We start from the raw sequence: 21,925 nt of genomic DNA, 5'->3' as shown, positions 1-21,925 counted from the left end.
CATAACATTGGTGCTGATTGAAGCTTGAAACTACATACACCAAGAGTGACACTAAACCTAGCCATATGCATGAAATACTGAGCTCTCATCTCCAATATATATGTAATGCATATCTTCATTTTGGCTAAACAATTAAGCCAAAAAAGATTTGCATTACATTTGAGTAAATATGATAACTCTTCTGTGTTTTGCCTAGCCCTGAACATTATAAGCAATAGAGCATCACAATCTCTATTTTATATAATTTTGCTAAATACACATTTTCGGAACTGCCAGTACTAATGACCTTCAGCTTTATGTATTCCATTGAGCAAAGCTTCCAGTAATGTTGGTTTTACATTATTTTTACAACATCCAGCTGTTAGTGCCAGTTTTTGTGCATGACCTGAAATTTCAAATCTAGCTGAATGATTGGCCTCTGGTTCTTCACAAGTGTTTCTGGGCATTCTTTAACATCATCAGCTATAATGCTTTCTATAGGATTACCTTTGCATAATATTGCTATGTGAAACAATGAATCATTCTGTTGCCATCTGGGAATAAATTAAGGCACACCAAAAAGTTAGATAAGCAGCTCAGCAACCATGAGACAGATAAATTTCAGAGAAAGCCTTAATAGGAGAAAATATGCCAACCCTTTATACATACAGGCAGAAACAGATTCCTACCATTAAAGGGATGAGAAGGAGGGGAAAATTACATATTATTGGCTTGTATATATTTACTATTTCTTTGACTTTCTACCATATGGATTAGTAAGGCATACTCAGTTATCTCCTTCCACTTTTATATTCATAACAGTTAAAGAATAATAGATTCATAGAAACATAGAGCTGAAAGAGACCAGAAGGACCATCCAGTGCAATCCCTTGCCATACAGGAATATACAGCATTAAAATAATGGAAACATGGAGGCCCCATCTACACTGCGATATGATCTAGTATCTAATCCCAGATTATCTTCTTGTAACTGGATTATATGGCAGCACAGACCCATATAATTCAGTTCAAAACAAATAATCTGGGATCTTTCCTTGATGGATTGGTACCTTGCCGTGGTGAGGGGCTTACATATTCCAGTGAACCTGCAGGTGTAACCACTGGAGCCACTCCTTGGGGGGGGGGGGTGAGGGGAGGTTCCAGAATAAGCACAATCAAAACAGCTCAATGGCAGATCAGGCAGAAGATAACATGGTACATGTTACAACAGCTGTGAAGGCAGAAGAAGGCTGCAACAGACTGAGAAGTCACAGTCATTGTGTTAACCACGTCACTGGTTGGATCCCTCACTCTGTGAAGACCGTGTGTTGATCAGCTGTGCACCGACCTCCACACATCATACTCAGACAATGAGGGATCGCCTAAGTATGTAAATAATCTGGGATCAGATATTGGATTATATGGCATGTGGCCTGAATGCGTCTTGAACCTATGCCTTGGTCTGATATTGACTTGAAGGTGTAAAGGATACTTGCAAGATTTCCTAACAAGGCCTGTATCAACATTAGGCTTGTACTCTGATTTGTTTTGGATGTTTTCCTTCAGTTTGTTTGGCTTGATCAAAGCCCTGTAATGGCATGAGCTTCACAGCCATTGTTTTACCGGCAACAACAGAACAATGGCTGTTGAAAACCAGATGCTTTCAGTTTCTTTCTATTACACATGGAATGCAGGGAGGGAGGCTGCCTCTAGAAGGAAAAAGATCCCAGAAGTCAAGGTTTTTGTGCTCTCCCTCTCTGTTGACTTGGAAGCAGAAAGGACTTTTCCAGGGCCTCCAAATCAAGCAAGAAGGGATTTGAAAGGAAGCCCAGGATAGGATATATCCAGGTCAATCCATCTTCCTTCCCTAGGAAATGAGCAACCCCCTTAAAATGCCTTGGAAAACTGCCTCCTACAGAGGTAGAGCTACACACACCTACAGCTCTTGTCTCCTCTAGAGCAGAAACAGCTTTAATGAATCATTAAACCCAGGTTGTCTCTAAATTCAGAAGGGGAAGAATCCTAGGAAGCAGGGTTTCTTAAGCCCTCCCTTCTCTCGTGATTTGAAAACAGAAAGGAGATTGAAATGCCAGAGGGGAGGCATTCTAAGGTGCTGCCAGTTCTCCTTTCCAGTGCCTCCAAATCAAAAAAAAACAAAAACACAGAGGGCTTTTTTTAAGGAAGCCTGGGGTAGGATACCTCCAGGTCAATCCCTCTTCCTTCCCTGGAAAATGGGAAACCCCCTTAAAATGTCTTGGAAAACTGCCTCCTGCAGGTAGAGAGCTGTGCAGTGCATGCACCTTCAGCTCCTATCTCCTTTAGAGTAGAAACTGCTTTAATAAAGCATTTCACCCAGGTCTTCTCTACAGACAGAAAGGAAAGGATCGCAGAAAGAGTGGTATCTTAACTCCGATGCTTTTAATCCAGATCTTAATGAAGGATATAAAGACAAACAATGCCTAAAATGATGGGAAGGGGAGCCTGAGAAGTCTCCTCCATAATGGGCCTGATAGAAAATGAATCTTTCGGCTTCCCAGATCAAAAATGGATTTCCCTCCTCCCTAATTCAGGAGGCTCCTGAAAAATGGATTGGGACCCCCACTGAAATCTGGAATACCGAAATGGATAGCGGATTACCTGCATTGCACAAGCCTAGTCAACATATCAATAGAATGGTCAACTGCTATGTGATTTTTTTTCACAATTGAGAACTTTTGGGGCAGATGTATTTTGCATACTACCATTTCCTTCACCCCCATTTTGCAAAAGAACACTCTCCCAAAAAAATAATATAGGCATTGCATGAAGAAAGCAGTGTTCAATACTCAAAATATGTATACAGTGAAAAGCTGTTTTCTCTGGATAGAACAAATGCTTTTTTTCTCACACAAAAATGATTTCATATTCTCATGCTCCATCCAGTTGTGGAGTGGGGAGTCTTTTACAAACATTTGCTCTTGTGCATGAGAACATAATGGTTTGAGACTTTGCTAGACTGTGAATCACTGCTCAATCATGGAAACCCACTGGTTGAATTTAGGCAATGGCAAACCTTATCTGAACAAATCTTACCAAGGAAAAAACTAAGATAGGGCCTCCATAAATTGGAATCAAACTGAAGACACAAATCATTATACTGGCAATGATTGTGCTACACCAACTTTCATATTTACTTTGCAATGTAAACAAATATCAATTAAAAGAGCCAATTTTGAAAGAATTTCTCTAGTTGACCTGCCTTCAGGTTTCTCTCTTTCCTTCTCTGGCAGACACACATCCTTCCCTAATAAATACAACCCACAAACAATACATAAAACTGGTATATTGATTCTGTGTAATACAAGATAAAATACCAGATACATCAGTCATACAAACTACAAAGTGCAATTCCAGAAAAAATATACAGCACTAAATAATATAAAGGTTTAATGTGAGCTACTACAAAAGAACTTCTTGTACCACACGTGCTTGCTCCAGACTTCGCACTAAGTACATCCTCCAGATGTTCTACATTCATTGGATTACTCCAAAGATCAAAGCTCTTTTCTTGCTACTTTGTTCTTTAAATCATTTTTAATTTAAAACAGTTACAACAACCCAGCTTTTCATCTTCCAATACAGGTTGAGCATCCCTTAACTGGAATTCTGAAATCTGAAATAGTCTAAAAACTGAAAGTGCCCATATGGTTGGTTGAGATGGTGACACCTTTGCTTTTGATGGTTCAATATGTGAAAACTTTGTTTTATACATAGAAAATATTTAAAGAATTAATGTAGTTTGACACCATTTTAATAACCATAGCTATTGGAATCGTGGGAGTTGTAGTTTGGTGAAGCACCAACAGTCTTTGGCAAAGAAGGTTAAAGAGCTAGTAAAACTACAACAACAGGATTCGATCGCATTGGTCTATTGCAGTTACCATGGTGTCAAACTGTGTTAATTCTACAGTGTAGATGCAACCTAAAATGCTAGGATCTAAAGTGAAATATCTAAGTGCAATTTCTTCTTTTATCATGAATGCAATTATACCTTCTGCTCTTTGTTTCTTTTTTAACCCTTGTAATAAGTCAGTATATGATATGTGTATGTTCTAGTAGAGCCTGTGAGTAAAGTTACAAACAGTAGTATGGGTGCCAGAGGGGGGGAAAGGGTTCCTCGGGAGCAGGATTCTGATGATGAGTAGCAGAGAAAGAGGATCTGGGACATATTTACAGCACCTACAGATGAGGAGTCGTTTGAGGGATTCCCTGGGGATGATGGGTCAATATGTGAAGGAGAAGAAGGAGACACCATGGATTGGACTAAAATAAGAGAAGTGCAAGCTATTTGTGAGGAGCCAACAACTAGTGATAACTTTATGGGGTTCTCCAGGGCTGAAGACTGGCAATCAGGAGATCCAACGGAGTCTTGGAGGGACCTAAGTCTTGACAGGAGATGGAGGACTTGGAGGGAAAGACAAGGAAATTCACATGAAGAGCCGTGAGCAGCTGTGAGGGATAATGATGGGGCAGTGGTCAGTTCATCTTCTGATAATGATTTGTAAATAAAAGTGGGTTCAGGGTTGATCGGTCCTTGCAGAAGGCAAGGATGAACGTTCATGTGTTGGGTGCTGTGTATTGAAAAAGATTCTTGTAGACTTGCTGCTGCCTGTTTCGAGTTTGGCGTTGGTATAGGATCTGCAGTTTGGAACTCCTGATTGTTTGCGTGTTATTGACCTGGATTGGCTTCTCGTGAATGTGGACTTCTCCCTTCCTGGACCTGGATTGGTTTGGCTAAAGATGCTGTTTCTGTGGACACTGGAGCAGTGCTGTTTCAGATTTTTCCCACTTCAAGCCGGGACTTTGGCTGACTACGCTTCTCTTCCTGTGGTCCCTCCTTTTTGTTAAGCATTTGTGTACTGTGCCTTTTGGTTTTGCCTCAGAGAGCTTTGTTTGATTCGTTCCTTTTGCATCCAATCAATCTGGATTATATTTCTGTTAACCTTTTGGACCAGGTCTGGTTTGTTTCTTGAGTTTTGACCAGTGGCACTGCATTTAAGTACCTCTGCATCCTTTTCTTTTGTTTTAATAAACTCTGTTTTGAAGCCACTTTTGAGTCTGGCCCTTTAAGCTGTCTGTGATTCTAACAGTGTATGTGTGTCATTGATGTAAAATTAAAGATACTCCCATGTATAAATGCATTAGTACTAAATTCTTGTTTTATTGCTTCCAACTGAAGCATAATCTACATTTACTCTTTTCTTGTAAGATGACATTCACACTACAAGCTAATTTGACAAGTATATGGGAACATAAATACAATGGGACATGACACATGAACTCAACTCAGATCACTTTCTTTGAACTTAGCAATAATTATAACATGGCATAATCCTTCAAATTTTGGGTAGCACAAACTGTCAATCTACCTCATTCACAAACACTTTTTAATTGTATCTCATATATTAAATTAGTCATAGCTACTGATTGACCCTTACCTCTAGATACTTGCCACTTCGTTTTGTCTAGATACTTGCCGCTTTAATTTGTCCAATATTTTTAGAGTATTACCCATAACAAAGCCAGTAGCTTTTTTGTGTACACAATTACTTATAGCTATTATGAATTTATCATATTTAGAGCCTAGCCATTGCAATCAATGGGAATCCTGTATCAGATTATACTTAACTCAGTACTTAACTAAGTAACTTCTGGATAAATCCAACCCCCAAATCTGATGGAAACATCATTCAACTATGCTCTTATCACCATCAGACTTGACATCCTTCTCCCCTTGCAGATGACACATGCTAAAATAGATTGGCAGGAGTTAGGATGGTATCAGTACCGTCAAAATTTTAATTAACAAGTATTTGTTAATATGAAACAGTTACCTAACCCAATTCACCATTCACAAAGGCAACTTAGGATGCATTTACAGAATTAATGCAGTTTTTAATTTAACTGCCATGGCTCTGGAATGCTTTTGGAATCATAGGAGTTGTAGTTTGGTGAGGAACTAGCATTCTGCCATGTAAAACTACAACTCCCAAGATTAAGGTCCATTCTCCCTATGGTCAGAGTGACAACTCTGTCAGGATTTTGAGGGGAGGGAGGAATTCAGACCAGGAGAAGTTATTGAAGACTTTATCACACAAGGCTGATAAAGTGCAATTGTGGTAGAATAACAGCACTTTTGAAATAGAGTTTACTGCACAACATCATGGCTGTCCCGTAGTCACACTGCATTTGAATTATGATTGTATTACTTCTTTTCATTGATGGGAAAATTTGTCAACAAATCCAATATCTCTGTTCTTCTGTCATTCTTCTTTGTGTGATAATATCCTTCAATGGCAGGGCCAGTATTGCAAAATAAAGGTAGCCTCATGGGCTAGCCAAAACTGCATGACCACATAGTTGCAGAAAAATGTGGGAAGGGAATTTAAAAACACAACGTGCATGTACTGGGTAGGGCAAACATGGGTAAAAAGTCTGATCACAAAAATGCACATCAACCAAGTGCCAACAGTGCACAATTGCAGTAAGGTGTGAAAGTTATCATTTCAAAAAGTGTATATGTCCATTTGCTTAAATAAGATGATGGTGATGAGACAATAGACTGACATGATAAAGTCCTTAGTTAACTACTGAGCTAAGTATAAACTGATATAAGATTTGTCCACCTTCATTAATTTAAGTCCTGTTGGTTTCAGCAACTTTACAGCACAAATCTGGATATAGCCCATTGACTACATTGATATGTCATGAACAACCAGACAAAGCATGATTTCAGCTCAAACAAATTGATATATAAACCTGATAGGAATTTTGCCCACCTGAGAAGGCCTTGCCTAAGATGAATTAAAGGAAGAACCTTCCCACATGAAATATTATTTTCAAACCCTTTAACCATTTCAAGATAATTACATTTCTCATCAATTGCAATAAAACTTGTACATGAGAGTTTTCCACAGGGATGTGCCCATGGTTTGATGATTCATCTACATTTTAATTCATCTAGCTCATGCAAATCAAGTTGATAGTAAATATATTGTGTTCTATTTTTCACTATGTTGTTTTGCACTGCTTATTTTATTCTGTTACTTTATGTATTTTATGGTGATGTACTTTTTGTTGCTTTGTATTTTATTTTGCTGTATTATATTTTTGGTCTTGGCTTCATATTGGCCGCCCCGAGTCCCCTCTGGGGAGATGGTGGCGGGGTACAAGTAAAGTTGACATTATTATATTATTATATCACCACCTACTGCAACATACTAACAGATGACTCTTAAATGATGAAAAAGGAATTATACACAAACAATTTCCCTCTTGGGATGCAATCCTGTTATCTTAATCAGAAATACTTGGTTGTACTGAAATCGATAAAAAAATTCCAAGTAAAAGTGGTTGGGATTAGGGCATTAGCTTTTGTCTGCATTCTAAACTTTAAGGATCATTATCAGATTTAGTAGTGTATCTTGCTGTAATGGCTTTTGTGTGAATTAGACAATAATATTTTCTTCAGCCTACCCTAGTGATTGGTTTTTTAAGTTGCATTTGAAATTGTTTGTGCTAGTCTACAACTATATAATAAGAATACAAGATCACATATACAGACAAACAAATAGCACACAGCAAGCACACCTATTTACTAACCTCAAACAATTCTTTCAAGACTGTGAAACATTAACACTGGTCATCACACAAGCAGCAGGGGAGAATTTGTGTCATGTAAAATGATGTGTAGACAAACTTTCATTCTCAAATACATCCTCATCTCCCAGTAACCTTTCCTTGTCTACCCCTGTTGTACACACAGATGAGCCAGTAAATGGACAAACATATCAAAGATCATCAAAATGTCACAATTAACCTTTGGCTGTAGTTATTATGCACTTGAAATTATATAACTGAACTATTTGACTATGGAGCTCAAAAATTTGGTTTAGAATCTCTTTCAAACCCTTAATAACAATGATCTCTCTATCTCTCCATGTGTATGTGTGTATGTACACACATACACATACCCACACACACACACACACACACACACACACACTTATGTGTATCATGGCAGCTTGGTGTTATAAATGAAAGTTTTGCCTTAAGAACACAAGAAGAACCCCTCTGGGTTAGATCAAAGGATTATCTGAACCAGCAAACAGATGCCTCTGGGAAGCTCACAAGCTGGAGATGAGTACCATAGCCTTTTCTCACTATTTTTGCATTAATATTCAGAGGCATAGTGTCCAAAATCTTGCATTGTGCTTGCTTGGTGTAACTCTAAATTCACAGTTACATAGTGGTTTCACTACACCGCCATTCTGCTGCATGCCAACATTGCACAAGTAACTGCATATTGGCTGATAGTTCTGCTTATTGTCCCATTGTGCAATGGAGAATCCAAAGTGGCTGTTTCTGCAGTTAATAAAAAAATAAAGTGGTACATTCAAGGGACTGGTGAAAATAAAGAACTATGTAAGATCATGCAAGTGAGGCCCCTTCTTCTCAGCTGTATAAAATCCAGATTGTCTGCTTTGAACTGGATAATCTGGCAGGGTAGAATCAGATAATCCAGTTCAAAGCAGATAATGTGGATTGTCTGCCTTGATATTCTAGATTATATGGCAATGTAGAAGGGCCCTGTGTGGTTACAATTCTATTGGTATTGTTAGAGGAGACCCATGGAATCAATTACTGAATGGTGAATCAACATGTAGATAATCCATTTGATTCAAAATTTTGTCTATAATGGAATTTAACCTTCCGATTCTATTGATGGTTTAACTATTTTTACTATATACTTGTATCCAATAATTACGTATTTGTGTACTGGTGTATGGTGTTTACTTTTAGTTATATCTGTTCAATTCTGTAAGCTGCCTTTGGTCCGGAGAAGAAGAAGAGAAGGGGGGGGGGGAAGCAACAACGAAAACACTAATGCAAACATGAACAGAATGCATCCACAGCAAGCAAAACTGCATGTATACATTTGTATGACACCAACAGGATTTCAGTCACTCTTACCAACTGAATGCTGCACAACTCTCCATAACACTCTTATACTAGAAATACAACTAAGCTGAAGAATCAATGCAGTTGGAGACCACTTTAATCACCATGACTCAATGCTATGGAACCATGGGTTTTACATGGGTTTTACAAAGTCTCTTGACTTCCCCATTAAAGAATGCTGGTTCCTCAACCAAACTACAAGTCACAGGGTTCCATGGCTTTGAACCATGGCAGTTAAGCAAGTGTCCTACTGGTGCACAATCAACAGTGTAGATGCACCATTTCACATTTCAGGACTCTTTAGTTGAGACTGGCATACTAGAGGGTTACTCTGGAAGAGAATATCAGTTACATTGAGCAAGATTAGAAGTATCTCTGCTCTGCCAAACATGTGAGATTTAAATTATCTCTGTGTCTTTGAGGCCCCACCTACCCTGTCATATAATGCATTTTCATAATACAGTTTAATTTCAGCGAACAGCATTATATGGCAGATAGGCACTTGAAGCACCTTTTTTCTATTTTCAAAGTAAATTCCCCATCCTGGAAGACTTCACTATCCAAATACTACCCTGCCCTGTTTAGTATTCACAATTAGCCATTTTTAAACACGATGTGAAGATGATTTTAAGGATATTGTTGCTGTTGTTATTTACATTTTGACAGTCCATATGTCCTTCAAGATCCACCTATCTATTCCTCGTGTAGGTTAATGTTTGATTTTTTTCTATGTAACAAATTTGGAGATAGTATAATGGGCCTTTGGTAACTATTGGGGTTTGGTTCCAGGATCCCCCATTGATATCAAAATTTTTGGATGATCAAGTCCCATTATATACAATGGCATGCTGAAATAGCATCCCTTATATAGTATGGCAAAATCAAGGCTTACTTTTTGGATTTTATAAAAATATTTTTCAAACGGGGTTATTGAATCTGGATATGGAGGGCTGATTGTATTTGTAATACAGACAACTATGTTGGATGGGGTAGACTTGACTTTGCACTACAAACCTGATTGCGTAGAGATTTCATAAATCTCTGTTATGAAAATATTCAGTCTCACAGTCCCCTTAGCTATAACATAAAGTCTCTGTAACTTAAAGCAAACCAGATTTAAACTACAGCTTTTGCTGTATCATACACAATTCAACAATACATAGTGTTTATAGATTTGAGTGCATTCCCCCTCATCACTGGAGCACAGTGTATACCTCTGTGCTTAGTAAATGTTCAAGAACCATCACTACAAGGAAGAAAGAGGCTTCTGTATAACCATTAAGGAAAAAAAGAAAGCATAAATTATGTAAAGCAATATGATTACTGCTTGGGTTTCCCTTTAGATAAGTAGGCCAAGATAAGGAAACCCCTGAACACAGAGAAACGCCTGCCATGTATGTGTCAAGAGAGCTGTAGAACCTCAGGGTGAAATGCACACTGATCAAAGTAATCTACTCTGAAGGAAAGCAAAGCATTCATTCCAACCTTAATTCAATCTCAGTTTTTTAAAAAAGAAGAAGAAGATAAACCCAGTCCTGACCATTAATTCCTCCACAAAAATCTTCTAGCAACGTCCCCTCCAGGATTTTTTAAACCTAACTAAAAATATTAAACAAGCCAGCCAAAGCACAACTGGGATAATGACATTATTTCCTTCACCATTCCTTTGGGCAACAATCAAATTAATTTAATTTCAATTTCCTTCATGGCCGTCATGATAGGAATTTGTTCTCAGCATTCCACCGTGTGGTTAAATGCATTATGATAAACATTCCTCAAAGCTTCGGTTTCCATAGCCTTTATCTTATAATGGGTACTTATATACTTACTTCAGAAGGAATCAAAGAAGTACTTGTATCTTAAGCAGCTTAGGAAGTTTTTTTAGATTTTTTAAAAAGGCTCAAAACCTGTCTAATCAGAACTATGACACAAAAAAAGAACCACACAGTGCAATGAATAGAACATATAACCAGAAAGGATAGAAAGAGTATTTGAAAGATATTGAAATGATGCACAAAAATGAGTACAGAAAAATATTGAGAAGTGCAATGCTGAATAAAAGAATCTTTGCAATTCAGGAGTTATTCTGCGGAAAATGCAAGTGGGTGGGTTTTTTTTTTTTGCCTAAAATGTCACTTTCACGGCAGAAAAATAATATTTTTGCTTTGCGCCAAAATAAACCTGTGAAGAAAATAATATTTTCTGCACACAAAATGTTTTCTATAGGAAAAAAATACATGTTAGCTGTTTTTGTTTTTCAAAATAAGTCCTCATCTATGAATTGTGGACTTACTCATATTGGGAAGGAAATTTCAAGGACTTTTCAAAGTATGGAAATTGTAAAGCTATTCATTTTTGAAAGTGAGGAGGAGCTGACGAGCCTTCTAATCAAAGTGAAAAAAGAAAGCGCAAAAACTGGGATGCAGTTAAACATAAAAAAACCCAAGATTACTGCAGATGCAGACTGCAACCAGGAAATCAGGACGCTTACTTCTTGGGAGGAGAGCAATGACCAATCTTGATAAAATATTGAAGAACAGAGGCATCACACTGACAACAAAGATCTGCATAGTTAAAGCAATGGTATTCCCCTAGTCACCTACGGATGTGAGAGCTGGACCATTGGGAAGGCTGAGCAAAGGAAGATAGATGCTTTTGAACTGTGGTGCTGGAGGAAAGTTCTGAGAGTGCCTTGGACAGCGAGAAGATCCAACCAGTCCATACTTCAAGAAATAAAGCCTTACTGCTCATTGGAGGGAAGGATAGTAGAGGCCAAGATGAAGTATTTTGGCCACATCATGAGAAGAAAGGAAAGCTTAGAGAAGACAATGATGCTGGGGAAAATGGAAGGAAAAAGGAAGGGGGGCCAACCAAGGGCAAGATGGATGAATGGTATCCTCGAAGTGACTGGATTGACCTTGAAGGATCTGGGGGTGGTGACAGCTGATAGGGAGTTCTGGCGTGGACTGGTCCATGAGGTCACGAAAAGTTGGAAACGACTGAACGAATGAACAACAACAATTCATTTTTTCAGTGAGAATTAAGAACTGTAGAAATTTAGATTACTATGGAGATGTATCTGGAAGATCCAGGTTCAAATTCCCAAACTTGACATTGGGCTACTCATGATATTTTTAACAGATGTACCTCAGTTCATTTTGTGCCTTAGCCTTATGAACCTTTTCCCTACATATCTTAGTTATTTGTTTGAATTCCTCTTTGGTGATTTCCCCTCTTTTCCATTTCTTGTGTATGTCTCTTTTAAATCTTAGCTCAGTTAAAAGTTCTTTGAACATCCATTCTGGTTGTTTTACTATGCTTTGTCTGAATGCTTACATTTCATGTATGCCTTATGTTTAAAGGTTTTAACTGATTTTAAGTTCATAGTTGTATGTAATAATTAGTTATTATGATTTCTTTGTGTATTGTATGTTGGCATTGAATTTTTGCCACTAGTATGTTGTAAACTGTATTGATTTCCTCCAGGTGTGAGAAAGGTAAAATAATAACAATCATCATCATCATCACTTTATTTATATTCCACCCTACCTCCCCAAGGGAATTCAGGGTGGATCACAGTACACATACATGGCAAACATTCAATGTCATTTGGACAGACAAGGAAATAACAGACAGAAAGAAGGCTTTTCAGCGGCTTTGAAGTTGTGCTCAAATCCAGCCACAGCAGGGTGCTGTTGCTCCATCCTCTATGATGAAGAGCTATCAGGAATTCCTCCTTCCTTTTGGTTTTGGCATTTCTGGTCTTTTTCTTTTTATGGTGTCATAAAACACCTTCCCCGCTTTTTAGCAGTACCTAATTTCTCTACTTATAGCTCTAAACTGTTTTTGAACTGTTTGGGTAAACAATGAGCAGGGCTGACAGTCGGGTGCTCACACCAACCCAGGCTTCAAACTGGCAACCTTTCAGTTGGTAGATCTTACTGTTTGCAATTGTGCCTTCAGCATCTCACTTTTAAGAAACTCCCATTCATCGTTAACTCCCTTCTCTTTTATTATTGCTGTCCATGGAATTATGCTCAGTATTTCCTTAAATTTCCTGAAGTCGGCTCTCCTAAAGTCTAGAATTCATGTTTGACTTCTCTTAGTTTCACCCTTTTTTTGGCATTACAAACTCTAGGAGCACATGGCCACTCCCACCTAAGGATCGTACTACTTCTACTCTATTGACCAGATCCTCAGTGTTGGTTAGGATCAGATCCAAAATAGCTGATCCCTTTGTTGCCTCTTCTACCTTCTGAACAATAAAATTGTCTGCAAGGCAAGTCAGGAAGTCAGGATTCTATACAATTAATCAATTTTCTGTAATAAGCACAGTTATATTTGGGGGGAAATGTGACAAAGATCTGGACTCTTAATTTAGTGACTGAATTTAGATGAATGCATAGGGATCACATTGATATTCTTATTGTGTTTATGATTGTAACCTCCATATGGTTGGTAAAAGTGCAACAGAAGTTGTACACACATAAGAGCTCTCTGACAAAAGATAGCATCCCTAATCATAAAACAAAGTATAATTCTATGATAATTCATTCACTTGTGTATGCACACTTAGCTATAATGCAGAAAGGTCAAGAGACTAAGACAGAGTTGTCATGCATACACAGATAACAGGACTTTAGTGAATATGTGAAGCATGTAATGTCAGATTCAATTATCCATTTATTTTTGGCAAGTTTGTACCTCTCTTGATTTTGATCCACTAATAAATTCTGCGTGCTAGTATGATGTGAAGTCACACTGCAAAATTGTAACTGTTTGATACTACTTTGAGTTGGGACTTCTTGGAATTTGAAGTTTGTTGAATTAAATAGAAATTTCTTGTCAGTTTTTTTAAATATTAGAGCTTTCTAACAGATATGGAGGATGAAATCATGGCAGTTGTGTCAAACTTTTATGGGTTTGGTAGTATGCATTTACTGTATTTCATCACACAATAGCCACCACTACATTACTATGTATCCACATTGGGGGTGGTCACAAAATTTGTGTTTTTGCTTTTCTTCCTTATTAGTTACATCATTAATTCACTCGCTTGCCCGCCCACCCACCATGCCCCCTTTCTGGCATAGATCTTCATTCACTCACATATACACTCACCCTCCTCCTTTCAGTCATAGGACTTTGTTTAGCTACTTGAAGCCCCATATCTGAAAGGTAAATGAAGCAGTGCCCGCACACCTGCATGGCCACTCTACTTTTGGGCATATTGCTTTTGAGCTCAGCCCCATCAAGAGCCATGCCTGAAAGAAGCGTAGGCAGGCACCTAGGCACCACTTCACTGACCTATGAGCCCCAAACATGTGACTGTTATGTAATGAAATATGGGATTGTTGTATAGGTATGAGTCAATGACACCTTATTCCTGTAAACAGAGGGGGTGATAAAGTTGATAGTTGCTTTATATTAAAGGTTTTAAATGGTTTTCAATCCTGTGCTATCTTAACATAATTGTGGTTTAACTTTTTTAACTTTTGTAAAGTGACATTTATGTTCAATTTTTGTTTTAAATTATTACAAGTTTCTTTGGGATCCTGGCTGGGAGAAAGACAAGGACTCAGTCCATCAATTTATTAAGTAATTGATTAATTATAGAGAGTATACGGCTGCCCTACCCAAAGAATTGTAGTAATTCCTTTGACTGGCAACAACCAGTTTGCCCCAACTCTCTTTCAGAAATCTCCCTCACTAGAAATTGGAGTGGCTGCTAGACATTAAATGTTTGCCATCTGTATGCATATTATGGTATGCTGGCACTGAACTTTGGCAGTTCACAGGAGATTAACATCTAAAGCTCATTACCTAATAACAGGCTGGAAACATGTAGAGTTGTTTCTGAAATATCAAATATAGAAGTTTGACTTTTAGATAAGTTTATGTCACTTTCAGATAAGTGCATATCATTTCATGAATTTATCCAGGAAACAAAATTTTAATTTTAAAATTACATGATTTTCCCTTTCTTGATCACCTTAACATTTCTTCTTTGATTCTAAACATGAATCAGCAGTGTAGTGTGGCAACTTAACAAGCCATGGTCATTTTAGACTCTAATGAAAGAACTATAATGTCCAGATAACAAAATATAATGATATTCCCCACCATCACATCACTCTGGACAGACCTCACTTGTGTCAAAACTAGTATGTATCCAGAAAAGAATGGCAGAGATGGTGTGTGAATGGTAAACCAGCATTGTTCAGATGCTATTCATTTCTCCTCTTTAACAAGAGAGCCCCTCTCATTGCCTTCCCCACATGGAAACCAGTGAATCAGAATAGGAGACATTCCTATTTGTAGAGGGGCCTTTCACATGAGCTTTGCTCCATGTGAGAAAAGTAATGAGCAACAGGATAATACCAAAACTACTCTTATGGCATATAATTTCTGAATAAGGCTTACACCCTATGAGGAAAGCTTGAATGGACACGTTTAAGAGAAGAGACAAATAGAAGGCAATGTGACAGCTATATTTAGCTCACTGAAAGCTATCCAAAAGGTTGAAGATAATTGGTTTTCTGCTGTTCCAGGTAGAAGGACAAAAGCTTCCAGTGGTGTCAAACTTGTAGCTCCAGATGTTTTGAACTTCAGCTTCCAGAATTCCTGACCATTGGACAAGCTGGCTAGGGCTTCTAGTAGTTGGAGTCCCAAACATCTGGAGGGCCTCTGATAATTAATTCAATGGAGAGACATATTAATCACATGAATTTTCCCTGTTTCCTTATCAATGTCCAGCTCACTTTGAAGCATACAAATGTGATACCTAATTAAGATGTTACCCTAGTGATCTGGTTCTCAATGTTCTGATACCATTCCCTGTGTAAATTATGTGATTTTATCTACACCATAGAATTTTACACCTTGTTTCAATTTCAGAGGTAGCTACTTTGCCAGACCTGTGAAATTTGAAGAGGAGTTTTGGATTCAGGAGGACCTGTCCTTTTGGGTTTTTTTTTTTTTAAGGAAAGCTGAGTTCCTACTGCTCATGCTAAACAGCAATTACAACATGCACATGGAAGCTACAATGAAATTGACTCCTACTTTCCTAGGAACCCTATCTCGTTATCTGCCATACAAAGATGTGCCCATTGTGTCAAAAATCTCGACTTCAAATATGTAGCAGATTTTTTCTTTTTTCTCGGAGATCAGAGTTTGTCTGCAATATCCCCAACTGTTCAATGTGTTTTTAAAAATGTATTTGAAACACATAAATAATATTTCTTCAAAGTTTGAAAACTATCAACAAGACACATTTTCAGTGTTAGCTAAAACTATCAATGGGAGTATACTTGTGTCAATGGTCGAAAGGTCTGGCACTATAGACTAGTTTTAAGAACCAAATTATCAAGGGGTTAAAGGGCTGACATGGACAAGGAAGAAGCTTTACATCTGGACTCTCTTCCTTTGCCTCCCAAGGATGAAACCAGGATTTGGTGTCAAACAACTGTCACATGTATTACCATCCTTCTCACTGACTGAATAGAATTTGATGTTTCAATGCAATCATATACAATTTAGAAATAAGAGGATATTTTAGAACAAGCCCTAATATCAGAGAAATTGCCGGCTCAGTAATCCCTTTGGAATATCACCTTCCTATCATCTTGACTTCTCTTTTGTATTTATTGTTATTTAGCCCTTTTTACATCATTGAAGTAAATTGTAGCAAACAGTTCAGCTAAGAGTAATGTTTAGCATGTACCCACTGTTCTTAGCAAAGGGATACAAAAACTGCATCTTCACTCAGACAACCACACAGTCAAGGACTTCATAGTGATGCAATCATTTATTTTCTTTCTTTTTTAAAAAAGCAGGATGACCTGTTGCCAAAATTACATTCTGGAATGAATGTATTCTTTGCACTCTACAAGAACCACATTCAGCCCAGCATAAATATCTGCAAAAAGATTAAAATGCAAACAAAACACAATTTAGGCTAGATTGTTTAAATCCAATGTTATTATTTTCCAGAGAATTAACCAAGTCTATTGAAGATGAAGCATCAGAGGGCTGTTTGCTCTGAGAAGCTTTTAATATGGCTGTATTGCAATACTGCAGTGCCAGAATCTCTGTAGTAATAAAGAGAAATTTTGCTCTGTAGCACAACTTAGGAGCCACATCATTCTACATCCTCAGTGAATATTGTCTTTATTTAACAAGATCGTTATTTTAAAATGACTGTTTTGAGCAGACTTTAATATGTAGTCTTTCCCATGGTGCTGCAATATTTTAAATATTACACATGCATACCAAGCAACTGCACAAACCAAATAGGATGGAATATTTAGAAGAACAAGGTATTTTATTACAGACAAGAAAATGGGTTTCATAGAGATTTTTTTTTGGTTTTCACCCTCCTTTACTTTTTTTAAAAAGTACTGGCAAAATGTGTTTTACAGTAACCATGATAGATGAGTAACCCTTCATGTGCACCTATAGTTACTGCACTTTGATATTTGTTAGATCTGCAGAATACAATCTATACTAAAGGAGTGCTTCAATATCTGGATGTATACATCACCAGTCAAACCTCTGCATAGCATACTTTATTATTTTCTTACAACCTTATGCTTAATTGGTCACTAGTCTAATTGATTAATTCTCTGACATTTGAAAAGACATTGAGAAGCAGTGTGAAGGGCAGCAAAATATTTATTTAGGCACAAATGCTAAAACTGGTCCATAACACCTACTGGCAGACACACACACATAACCAAATGAGATGGAAGAGAGAAGAGCCCAGGAAAACCAGGAAGTAAATGAACTCTGAATGTATCTGTATCATTCCTAGAAGGGTGACCAGAATTTTAAGCCACATTGCTTTGCCTCACACATACAAGAGCTAAATGAATTTAACCTTGAATGAGAAAAGAATATTGCTAGATATACACTGAATTCACATTTACACATTTGCAAAATAAAATCTACCTTTCCTTGTGTTTTAGCCCTTGTGGAAAAAGGCAGAAGAAAATGCATGCCTCTAGACTCCAATTCCTTCCCTGGCATCTCTGCCTTGGTGTTTGACTTACTATCGTCAAATCCAGTAAGCCTAAGAACAGCCAGTTTCTGATAGTGCTGGGAGTGAAAAGGCAAAACTTCAACTCAAATTCAGGACTGCTTGGGAGAATTCCACTATATCCTTCCATCTGTAGAAACTGAAAAGTTAATAGGAATTCTCACCGAACTGTCAATGGTACCGGTGCATTATGAGATGCTAGGTGGTGCATATGACAAATCCTTACTGTTTAAGGCATTTCCTGGAAGGGAATGTTTCCCCTCCATCCCATCACTAGCAATAGAGAAACCATGATCCTCTCCTAAATGCTAAATATAATAATCCTTGCGAGAACAAAACGTACCAAGAACAAGTATAATACAGTAATTGAAAAATACATTTATCCATGTCTTAAAATGAAGACCCTAAACATTAACATGGTATGTAATTAAAACAACTGCAACAGATCCAGAAGGATCTTCCCTCCTTCTCCTCCACCCCCTTCCTTGATCTTCAATGCAATCAGGAAACAAAATATCTTCTCCTACCTTCAGACAGGGTTGTTTCTTCATCAGCCCCCTACTCATCCTCTTGTTGCAGGGGGGAAATGTTTCCCCCCTTCTTTTGTTGCTAAATCAATATGAACAGTTCTTAATTTTCTTCTGGGGGTAACCCCTGCATGCATACATGTGTATCTGCACCAGTCACTCTGTCAGCAGCAGATTCAGTACATCCTCAGAGAGAAGCACTGGGAAATGGGTATCCTCCTAGTGAGAAAATCCTCAGCAGTTTCAGTTCAGTAAGAGCATCTCCTTCTCAGCAGCAGAAGCAACAGCAGCAGAAACAGCCGAAGCAGCAGCAGCAAAGGCAGCGCTTCTGGTACTCTGCAGGCCACATCGTTCATACCTTATACATCACTACCACATTCTTTGTAATAGAAGAGCAGAATACAGCATTTCCTTGCCTGCTGGCCCTGAGCTTTTGCCAGGCAGCTACATTTCTGCATCTGAACATTCTTAATCATCCCTGCGGTCTCCATCTCATCAGCAGGCTATTTGTGTCTCAGCAGGAGCAGCAAAACAAGCATGTTATCACCTGGAGGTTAGATTCTCCCTATTCATTAGGTCTCTCTCTCTCTCTTCAAAAAGAAAAGAAATCCTCAACAAGAAAGAGAAATGTCATTGACAGAAATATCAGTAGAATGGCTTAAAGGGGCAGGGTGTCTGATAGAGCTGCTTTTAAATAATTTGGTGTCTTTGATAATCCCCTCCCCCTTTGCAAGAATACCAAAGGGAGATGCCTCTAAAAGTCCCCAGAAATAGGGATTTTTTTTTTACACAAAGGTGACAAGCTAGTCTTGAAGTAGGTTGGTTGTCACCTTCCCACAATAAATCTGTCCCATGCTATTGATGAGAAAATGCATCAATAGTCCCTGATCAAACCATGATTCCATTACTTACCATGTATGATGAGCCCAATTTGTACAAAAGTGACATCAGGGAGCGGGACTGTCTTGCTCTCCCACTAGCCCTTATTATTCCTCACAGTGATTTCTGCTTTAACATCTTTTTTAAAAAAATAAATAAATAACAAATCTTTGCTGGAATTGTGAAGACGTATTTACAAAAAAAAAAAAAAATAACAGAGCAGTGGAACCATGGAACAAGGTTGGAGTTAAGCTGCTAACCAGAAGTATGGCCATGGGATCGCAGATCAACAACTTGTCATAGTAGTAGGATGATGGAGAGGTGCAGTAGTGGTGGTGATCACCCCAGGAAGTTCCTGCTATCCCTGATTGTGTAAATACTGCTCTGTGTGATAAATTTCTGTGTGTATCTGCATCAGGACAGACTTAAGAATAGTCAATTCATCAGGCCATGCTGGATACATAAGGCTCCAGCAGCAGTTTCCTCCACCAAAACCTCCATTTCTGTTTGGTGCAAATAGAAAGTGGCCCTGAATCATCCTGGGACTGATAGACTTCGCATTTCCTATCTCAAGATTCCAAACTGGATCAAGCCTCCATGCTTACAATTTATATTTAAGAAACCAGACACAACATTACAAGTTGTATGTGATGTTGTAATTAATATGAAGCTCAGTACCCAAAGCCAAGGAAGAGATTTGTGTGAGAAAATAATCCAAATTCCTTGGGATCAATAAGAATGCTTCTGTACAGATGTATGCATTCCCACTTTCCTCTTAAATACATTTGGTCTCGTATTATTTTGCTTATTTGGTGTATGTGTTTGTTTATGCTCTATTTATCACCTCTTGTTGGCTTTTGTGTATAGGCTGAGTTGTGAATCTAAATGTAAATAACAAAAAATACTGATACTTTTACCAGTCAAGCTAAAAAGACATGAGACCTGGTCACTGTCTTTATCTCGAGAATTTTTTTTACATCTATCACTATTATTTATTTATTTACTGCACTTGTAGACCGCCGTTCTCAGCCCTAGGGTGACTCACGGCGGTGTACAACATATAAAAACAATTTACAATAAAGGCAATATCACAACAACAATAACAACATCACTATCAATAATACAATTATACTAAATCGTTCGCAACGTCTCATCATAGAATCACAATCCAATCTCGTTTTCCATATTCCGTTCTAATCATCATTGCCAATTGTTGTAGCACTTAGTCAAAAGCCTTCTCAAACAACCACGTCTTTAGTCTCTTGCGGAATGTCATAAGGGAGGGCGCCTGTCTGATGTCTACAGGGAGGGTGTTCCACAGCCGGGGGGCCACCACCGAGAAAGCCCTATCCCTCGTCCCCGCCAGGCATGCCTGTGAGGCAGGCGGGATCGAGAGAAGGGCCTCCCCAGACGATCTCAAAGTCCTCGTGGGCTCGTAGGCCAAGATGCGGTCAGACAGGTATTTTGGGCCGGAACCGTTTAGGGCTTTGTAGGCCAGCACCAGCACCTTGAATTGGGCCCAGTAGCAGATCGGTAGCCAGTGGAGCTGGAACAACAAGGGCGTTGTGTGCTCCCTGCGTCCCGCTCCTGTTAGTAACATGGCTGCCGCATGCTGGACTAGCTGGAGCTTCCGGGCCATCTTCAAGGGCAGCCCCCCCTATTTCCAACTTTATGCCTACAGTGCATTGGAAAGAGAAATCTCAATATCTTCAAATAACATGATCAATCAATGCAGTCACAACATGTATCACTAATGCTTTGTTTATCTGCTGCCCATCAGGGTACAGAAGTTGGAGAGCTTGATCAAACAAGAAACCAAATGGCAGCAAATGGACAATTATATCTTCTTGTCTCTCTTTTTCATTCTCTGAGCACCTTCAGACAAAGCATCAAAGCAAAGAAAGATAATGCTTCTTGTTTAAGTCTCATCTTGTTAGAAGCATTCAACCACATGGTTTGGGGAACTCCCTTTTAAAGGGATACCAGGATGGTTCTTTCTTTGCTCTGTTTCCATCAGAAATTGAAAACATTCTTGTGATACAGCACATCAATGATGTGCTTTAATGAGTTATAATTCTGTACACAGTGTATCACTTGGCAGAATGATACAGATGACCAAATCACTTTGGTTCCCAAATGGGATTTTGGTCTGATATAAGGTGCAGAACTTGTGGAGCTTGATGTTTGCAGTTCTCCATTGAGGAAGACCAGTGTTTTTTCCAGTAGTATCCAGTAGTTGCCAGTCATGGGTGCGATGATTCAATTCTGGGTTTTCTAAGCACTCTCCAGAGTACTGAACTATATCACCTACATTCCTTTGAAGACTAAAATAAAACTCAGAAGTGGATTTACTGCAATGATGATGTGGAAGCTACCAGGGATGTCAATCCTGAACTTGCATGCAAAAACAAATTATTATGGTAGTTTCCTCTCTGCTGTAGGATAAAATAAATATTCCTTTTCAGTATTGTCCCAGCATTTATCAAATGCTTAAGAATTGTTC

General features: G+C 38.4%; 1 protein-coding gene across 8 annotated transcripts in view; it reads right to left on the bottom strand.

Moving 5' to 3' along the window:
* The window catches only part of DAB1 (DAB adaptor protein 1), a 787,489-nt gene extending 768,343 nt beyond the window's left edge, over nt 1-19,146 (bottom strand). For 4 of the 8 annotated variants that reach the window (XM_060773584.2, XM_060773582.2, XM_060773592.2 and 1 more), the window contains exon 1: nt 18,544-19,144. The gene's annotated coding sequence lies outside the window, so the exon portion shown is untranslated. Of the gene's footprint in view, nt 1-18,543 lie in introns of all 8 variants that reach the window. The other 4 variants (XM_067467867.1, XM_060773591.2, XM_060773589.2 and 1 more) reach the window with 3 other exon arrangements.
* Nucleotides 19,147-21,925: the final 2,779 nt, after the last annotated feature.

Source organism: Anolis sagrei, chromosome 4 (assembly GCF_037176765.1).
Source record: "Anolis sagrei isolate rAnoSag1 chromosome 4, rAnoSag1.mat, whole genome shotgun sequence".
Classification (NCBI taxonomy): domain Eukaryota; kingdom Metazoa; phylum Chordata; class Lepidosauria; order Squamata; family Dactyloidae; genus Anolis; species Anolis sagrei.
The sequence above is the reverse complement of the archived record's forward strand: the minus strand, read 5'-3'. Positions and strand labels throughout refer to the sequence as shown.